The sequence below is a fragment of the Amaranthus tricolor genome, chromosome 8 (genome assembly GCF_026212465.1).
Source record: "Amaranthus tricolor cultivar Red isolate AtriRed21 chromosome 8, ASM2621246v1, whole genome shotgun sequence".
NCBI lineage: Eukaryota > Viridiplantae > Streptophyta > Magnoliopsida > Caryophyllales > Amaranthaceae > Amaranthus > Amaranthus tricolor.
Genome location: NC_080054.1, coordinates 10276704 through 10285759, shown reverse-complemented (window position 1 = coordinate 10285759; position 9056 = coordinate 10276704). Strand labels below are relative to the sequence as shown.

At 32.8% G+C, this 9056-nt stretch overlaps 1 long non-coding RNA gene across 1 annotated transcript; it reads right to left on the bottom strand.

Annotated features, from left to right (window-relative positions):
- Positions 1 to 891: 891 nt before the first annotated feature.
- LOC130820574 (uncharacterized) lies at positions 892 to 8436 on the bottom strand. Its single transcript, XR_009045234.1, has 3 exons — positions 8234 to 8436; positions 3400 to 6163; positions 892 to 1327 (listed from the first exon to the last, which is right to left on the bottom strand). It is a non-coding gene; the product is annotated as an uncharacterized LOC130820574 (long non-coding RNA).
- Positions 8437 to 9056: the final 620 nt, after the last annotated feature.

Here is a 9056-nt window from a genome sequence, read left to right as displayed (position 1 = left end):
CTATTTCTAGTCCATCGGGTTATAAATACTATGTTCTTGTTCTTGATCATTATACTAATATTTTGTGGACTTTTCTTTTATTTCGCAAATCTCAAGTTTATGATGTATTTGTGAATTTCAATGTTTTTGTTAACACCCAATTTGAGCTTAATATCAAATCTTTCCAATGCGACAACGGGGGTGAATTTGACAATAATATGTTTCGTCAATTTTGTACTAGTCGGGGCATTTCACTTCGTTTTTCTTGTCCTTACACATCTTCACAGAATGGCATATCCGAACGCAAAATTCGTTCCATCAATAACATCATTCGCACTCTTTTGTGTCATGCTTCCCTTCCTCCGTCTTTTTGGCCTCATGCCTTAAACACCGCCACTTATCTCCTCAATATCCTTCCGTCTAAACTTCTTGGTAATCTCACTCCCACTCATGTTCTATATCATAAATCTCCTACATATACTCATTTACGGGTTTTTGGGTCTTTATGTAACACCCCAGATTTTCCGACCCCTTAACGAAACAAAAACCGTAAAAGGACGGGAGGAAATTCGGGTGTTACATAAAAGAAAAGGAAAGAGAATCTAGGTAAACGTTAAATATTAACTTTTAAAAAGGTGAGTGGAAATTTCGGCAGCATCTCTTCTAAAAATCGAACATGTGGTAGGGCAATTAGCACAATAAAACATTAACCTAATCTAAGGCATCATTGCCTTTTAAAATCTCAAACCACGGCGGAATGATTCGTCGCCGGCTTCTCAAATCAACATGCCAAGCATGGATCGTGGTTCCAGTGTCGACGTTTGAGTTTTAGAAAGACGTAACTCCTTAAAACCATACAGAGTTATAAACTACGCAGCGGAAATTTAAATATACGAGGGAAGACACAAGGCCTCATAACAAACATACACAACCAAGGTTTACAAAAGATAACCAAAGCTACAAAATCGAAAGATAGCTGAAACAGCCCAAACCAGCGTAAACAATATAATAATAATATTGTCTACAAAGCACAGCGGAAGACTTATAGAAGTCTGGGCTGAATCCGACCTGTGGCTCGATAGCCACAGCAACCAATATCAGAGTATTTAAAAACTTTACAAAACTGTAATACAATTACTTACAACCCAGTTATAAACTAAATTAATACATTATAAAACATCTATTTTTTTATTTAATAAGACATGATTTGTCAAAATGTCATTATAAGTTAACCTTCCGAAAACGATGTCCTCGCTATCGCAACACATGACACATAAATGAGCAGCACATTCATCTGCACTAAAGATGGCAACCTGAAAGTGGATCTACCCCCTGTAAGAGATAGACCCTATAAAAAAAACGGTCAACAATTGCATTGTTGAGTAATCTCCAACAAACTACTACATTTGTATACAAGTCATTCACAAACATCTCCAAATCAAATTCCTTGTTCACTTGGTAATCATTTATAAACATTATTTTATCCAAACCAAAAACTCTTTCAAAAGACTGTTTGATGTGGACATAAATACGGCTATGAACCTCTAGTTCATAACGAATCAAACACGGCTATAACTTTACAAGTTAATAGCGTAAATCAAAATGCGGCTATTACTTTACAAGTCAATAGCGAAACAATACGGCAAATGACAAATATGATATCACTTGCAAAACAAACAAAACTTTATGTACCAAACGTAATTATTCAAAACTCATATTAAATAATTAATTTAACAGCACTTAAAACGTGGGAATATATGCACCGTCAGGAAGTAGGCTTGATCTAAATCCTGAGAACAAGGGTGATCTTCATCACCGAAAATACGGTTCTTGCAAGAACAAAACGGGATCGGGGGCTCGAGACCGATCCGAATAACCATTACCTATTATCAAGCTATAGGATTTCACAATAATCCGGATATAAATATCCGTTGCCAATTCCCAAAAACGGACATTTTTCAATGTCGAACATTTCAATATAAAACGAATCAATAAATCACTTGATTTTCTTTAGAAATCAATAACCATAACTCATTTTCATAGTACAATATATTTAAAAGCTCACATTTATAAGGTTGTGAACATACAAAACATAATCTTGACCAAGAACTAGAAGTAAGGTCAAAACGAAGTTAAAGTCCAAAGTTTCGAACACCAAAAATTATACGATTTTGCTCAAATATCAATAGTAGAAATACCACACCTTATAAACCATAACTTGAACTTTGAAATACTTGAATTAAATTTAAAAGATAGGATAGTAGTTTGCTTGTGGATTACCTTCCTACACCATGAATAACAATCACTAATTAAAATACCAATCAATTCATATGTTCCCAAATTTATACTTGAACCAAACACTCATATTATTCAATTAAGATCCATAACCCAACAATACCAATCCATAAAGGGAAAACAATAAACCTAAGTTAATCTCAATTACTCAATAAATAACCTTAAACCTCCAATTTATTTTATACTTCCTAATCCCACATAATAAATTCCATTTTAGTACCATAACAAGACACTTGTTAGTAATTTGGTCATAACTCTCTCGTACGAATTCATTTTGGGGCGATTCAAGTGCCTACGTGATCGCGACTCGAAGCTCTACAAATATCATGAAGACACCAGAACCCAAAAACAATCAAAATTATCCCAAAATAACCAAAACAGAAGGTTCTCATTGATTTCATGACAGCTTGCTGGTATGTCACTGTCTTGAACATAACTCTCTCATACGAACTCATCTTGGGGTGATTCAAGTGTCTACGTGATCGCGACTCGAAGCTCTACAAATCTCATGAAGACACCAAAATCCCAAAATGACTCTAACTACTTCAAAAACAGTAACACAAATTCGGACAGAATAAAACGGAACCTCATTGTCGATTTTTATGACAGTCTACTAGTTTTTTGGACATAACTTCCTCATACGAATTCATCTCGGGGCGATTCAAGTGCCCACACGACCGCGACTCAAAGCTCTACAAATCTCATGCAGACACCAAAAGCTAAAAACGAACATAACAATACAGAAAATCGCAAAACAGTAGGATCCCTTTTCGATCTGAAATTTCAGAATCCATATTACATACTTTGATACTAGAAAATTAAACCCAAATAACCATTACTAATCAACTCTAACAAGAACCAAATTACTAATTAAACTCATTTACTCTAATTAAATTCAAGTTGATACCCAAATTGAATCCACATACCAAATTGAATCCACATACCAAACTACTTAAAAACATTCAATCAATACTTAAATAGAGTAGTTTGTGGATTGCCTCAATCACCATTGAAGGACCTTGCAATCTTGAACTTCAATTTGAGTCACAAAATCCCCAAATCAATTTACAAAACCTTAACATTTAAATTTGAAAACAAAACAACAAAAGAAGGAAAAGTGGTTACCAACAATAAAGGAAGGAGAAGTGGTTGCTGTTGGTGGTGGAGCTCGTGGCCGGGCTGCCGGTTGATGGTGGTGTTCGTGGGTCAGCCGTGAGTGAGGGAGAAAGGAGTAAGGTAGCAGCCGTTAGTGAGGGAAGGAGAAAGATGTGTGAGGCGTGATTTTATTTGTGATTGAGGGAAGGAGTATGTCGGTTAGATGGGATAAGAATGACTTTTATTTTCAGTTTTGACCCATTAAATTCTATTAAAGTCGTCTCGTCGTAAGACAATCTTATATAAGACATGTTGTAAGGTTATAATAGACGATTTATGAAATAAGCAATATTTCGTAATTGGTAGTATGAATAAGGATTGCATTTAGAAATTTATTTTTCAATACTTTATTTAAATTTATTTTTATAAAGATAAGATAGTAATCAATTAATAAAATATAATCAAAATACACTTTTATCGAAGTATTCTTTGTACGAATTTTATACATTAAATAAAATAAACCTTTTTCTTGAAAATATTAACAAATGAAATACTTGAGTCAATATTATCAAAATAATAATATTATTACTCGGATTAACTTACTTAATAACCCCAATCAGCTTAATAAACTTATAATTAAGCTTTATTAAATGTAGTCTATTTCATTCTCCCCAACTTAAAATAATTTCGTCCCCGAAATTATACATACTCTTCTAATCACCCTTAGTCATAACGTATAACTCAAATTTCGTGAAATGAGAACCAAATAAACTTTAGTTACTCCCCAGCTTTGATTCAAGACATACTATACCTACACACTTTCGATCATATGAGATGAATTACATATTGGTAACACAACTAACCTCAATTGAATTACTTCAAACCTTTAAATTTGAAACTTCAACCTCGATTTACTTTACGTAATCGTTCACATGTACTTTAAATCAACCACGTTACTTCAAAATTTTTTATACCTTTAATTACATATTTTGTCATTTCAACCTTTGAGATATTGAATCATCAACTTACTTGTTGTTTCCCAATTACAATTAAATTTCTTATTAAAACTCTTATAACTCCCGAGATACTTTGAGATGAATACCTTAAGTCATTATTAAATCTCATATTCATTAAAGATATCCACAATCATTTTTCTATAAACTTTAAATAACTCAAAACTCGATCATTGCCAACTTACTTCGAATTATAACATTTATAACCATACTCTTCATTTAACGCTTAAAACTTCAAATTCCATAAGAAATCCATCCGAAATAACTTCAATAACCTTTAAACATTCAAATTCATATTTTGTTTTAAACCATTATTCTATTATACTCACGTTTTACCATTAATAGTTTCATACGATCCCAATTTTTTTTAACCTTTAATAACCAAACATTTCCTCACTTACAAGTCAAAATTATTACAATTTAAGTATTCTTTAAACTTCCAATTGATCCCTTTTTTCTTAATTCACATTTTGCCATCAATAAAACCTTTATAGCGTCCCAAAGTTATCATTTATTCATTAAAAACCGTTGAAAGCTTTCTCAATCATGATTTTACATTATCCTCAACACGTATAGGCTATTCAATCAAACTTACTACAACATAACTTTAAGTTACTATTAATTGCATTATCCTTTGTTTCCTTTCGAATAACTTTCCTTAATTAAAATTTCTCATCCCATAATTGAACATGTCACAAATATTTTTTTCTATATTCTTTATTCCTTTATAGATCTTCAATCTTAACACACAATTAACGCATAACTTTCAATATTCCCAAAATGTTTCTTGTAAACTCTTTGCATCGAATCATTCTTGCACAACATCATCGCAATTCTCAATAAGTTTGGTCCTCAACTCCTTTTGCCAGTTATCCGAGTATATATTATATCTTTTGTAAAACAATTTAAAGAATACTTGACTCGAGTATATATATATTTCAAGTTGAAATTTTGAAATCTTTTAAAAACATCTCTTTTTTTTTTTTTTTTTTTATACATGACATGTAAACAATCACACAATATTTCACATAAAATCAAGTTAATCCACCAAACAAGATTCAAACGAAAAAAATTCCCAACTTAACTTTAATATCCTTTAAAACTCCTTTTACCAAACTTCAAAGTTCCAAATTCGTAATTCGGACTTAACTCTTGACCTTCGCATGACTCGTACTAAAAGAGGATTCACAACACGTAAGGTAACTTCAAGATTTCCTTAGCACGTAAGCACGTTACATATCACACCTATAACACATAGTCACATTAATACTATCCGATTCTCAGAGGATACATCCTAAGACACGACTACCGAGCTCTCTCGAATTTTCGAAATTCATTTTTTTTTCCAATGTTTTGTACTCGAATATGAGGATTCGAGTACGCCAGAAACAACTAGGCTCTGATACCAATTGAAACAGCCCAAACCAGCGTAAACAATATAATAATAATATTGTCTACAAAGCACAGCGGAAGACTTATAGAAGTTTGGGCTAAATCCGACCTGTGGCTCGATAGCCACAGCAACCAATATCAGAGTATTTAAAAACTTTACAAAACTGTAATACAATTACTTACAACCCAGTTATAAACTAAATTAATACATTATAAAACATCTATTTTTTTATTTAATAAGACATGATTTGTCAAAATGTCAATATAAGTTAACCTTCCGAAAACGATGTCCTCGCTATCGCAACACATGACACATAAATGAGCAGCACATTCATCTGCACTAAAGATGGCAACCTGAAAGTGGATCTACCCCCTGTAAGAGATAGACCCTATAAAAAAAACGGTCAACAATTGCATTGTTGAGTAATCCAACAAACTACTACATTTGTATACAAGTCATTAACAAACATTTCCAAATCAAATTCCTTGTTCACTTGGTAATCATTTATAAACATTATTTTATCCAAACCAAAAACTCTTTCAAAAGACTGTTTGATGTCGACATAAATACGGCTATGAACCTCTAGTTCATAACGAATCAAACACGGCTATAACTTTACAAGTTAATAGCGTAAATCAAAATGCGGCTATTACTTTACAAGTCAATAGCGAAACAATACGGCAAATGACAAATATGATATCACTTGCAAAACAAACAAAAATTTATGTACCAAACGTATTTATTCAAAACTCATATTAAATCAATAATTTAACAGCATTTAAAACGTGGGAATATATGCACCGTCAGGAAGTAGGCTTGATCTAAATCCTGAGAACACGGGTGATCGTCATCACCGAAAATACGGTTCTTGCAAGAACGAAACGGGATCGGGGGCTCGAGACCGATCCGAATAACCATTACCTATTGTGAAGCTATAGGATTTCACAGTAATCCGGATATAAATATCCGTTGCTAATTCCCAAAAACGGACATTTTTCAATGTCGAACATTTCAATATAAAACGAATCAATAAATCACTTGATTTTCTTTTGAAATCAATAACCATAACTCATTTTCATAGTACAATATATTTAAAAGCTCACATTTATAAGGTTGTGAACATACAAAACATAATCTTAACCAAGAACTAGAAGTAAGGTCAAAACGAAGTCAAAGTCCAAAGTTTCGAACACCAAAAATTATACGATTTTGCTCAAATATCAATAGTAGAAATACCACACCTTATAAACCATAACTTGAACTTTGAAATACTTGAATTAAATTTAAAAGATAGGATAGTAGTTTGCTTGTGGATTACCTTCCTACACCATGAATAACAATCACTAATTAAAATACCAATCAATTCATATGTTCCCAAATTTATACTTGAACCAGACACTCATATTATTCAATTAAGATCCATAACCCAACAATACCAATCCATAAAGGGAAAACAATAAACCTAAGTTAATCTCAATTACTCAATAAATAACCTTAAACCTCCAATTTATTTTATACTTCCTAATCCCACATAATAAATTCCATTTTAGTACCATAACAGGACACTTGTTACTAATTTGGTCATAACTCTCTCATACGAACTGATTTTGGGGCGATTCAAGTGCCTACGTGATCGCGACTCGAAGCTCTAAAAATATCATGCAGACACCAGAACCCAAAAACAATCAAAACTATCCCAAAATAACCAAAACAGAAGGTTCTCATTGATTTCCTGACAGCTTGCTGGTATGTCACTGTTTTGAACATAACTCTCTCATACGAACTCATCTTGGGGCGATTCAAGTGTCTACGTGATTGCGACTCGAAGCTCTACAAATCTCATGCAGACACCAAAATCCAAAAATGACTCTAACTACATCAAAAACAGTAACACAAATTCGGACAGAATAAAACGGAACCTCATTGTCGATTTTTATGACAGTCTACTAGTGTTTTGGACATAACTTCCTCAAACGAATTCATCTCGGGGCGATTCAAGTACCCACACGACCGCGACTCAAAGCTCTACAAATCTCATGAAGACACCAAAAGCTAAAAACGAACATAACAATACAGAAAATCGCAAAACAGTAGGATCCCTTTTCGATCTGAAATTTCAGAATCCATATTACATACTTTGATACTAGAAAATTAAACCCAAATAACCATTACTAATCAACTCTAGCAAGAACCAAATTACTAATTAAACTCATATACTCTAATTAAATTCAAGTTGATACCCAAATTGAATCCACATACCAAATTGAATCCACATACCAAACTACTTAAAAACATTCAATTAATACTTAAATAGAGTAGTTTGTGGATTGCCTCAATCACCATTGAAGGACCTTGCAATCTTGAACTTCAATTTGAGTCACAAAATCCCCAAATCAATTTACAAAACCTTAACATTTAAATTTGAAAACAAAACAACAAAAGAAGGAAAAGTGGTTACCAACAATAAAGGAAGGAGAAGTGGTTGTTGTTGGTGGTGGAGCTCGTGGCCGGGCTGCCGGTTGATGGTGGTGTTCGTGGGTCAGCCGTGAGTGAAGGAGAAAGGAGTAAGGTAGCAGCCATGAGTGAGGGAAGGAGGAAGATGTGTGAGGCGTGATTTTATTTGTAATTGAGGGAAGGAGTATGTCGGTTAGATGGGATAAGAATGAGTTTTATTTTCAGCCCATTAAATTCTATTAAAGTCGTCTCGTCGTAAGACAATCTTATATAAGACATGCTGTAAGGTTATAATAGACGATTTATGAAATAAGTAATATTTCGTAATTGGTAGTATGAATAAGGATTGCATTTAGAAATTTATTTTTCAATACTTTATTTAAATTTATTTTTATAAAGATAAGATAGTAATCAATTAATAAAATATAATCCAAATACACTTTTATCGAAGTATTCTTTGTACGAATTTTATACATTAAATAAAATAAACCTTTTTCTTGAAAATATTAACAAATGAAATACTTGAGTCAATATTATCAAAATAATAATATTATTACTCGGATTAACTTACTTAATAACCTCAATCAGCTTAATAAACTTATAATTAAGCTTTATTAAATGTAGTCTATTTCAATAGCGGTACGACACAGGTTATGCTCCACCCTCATCACTTTCCCCCAATGCAATGCAATGCAAAAGAAGCTCCAGTACCTGCTACGCCTGTCTATGAACCTCCTGCTGCTCGACATTAAACCAAAGGCCAATGTGTCATAGCAGGACAATCATAGAAGGTCATCAACAATCAAACATAAACACAAACACGTACA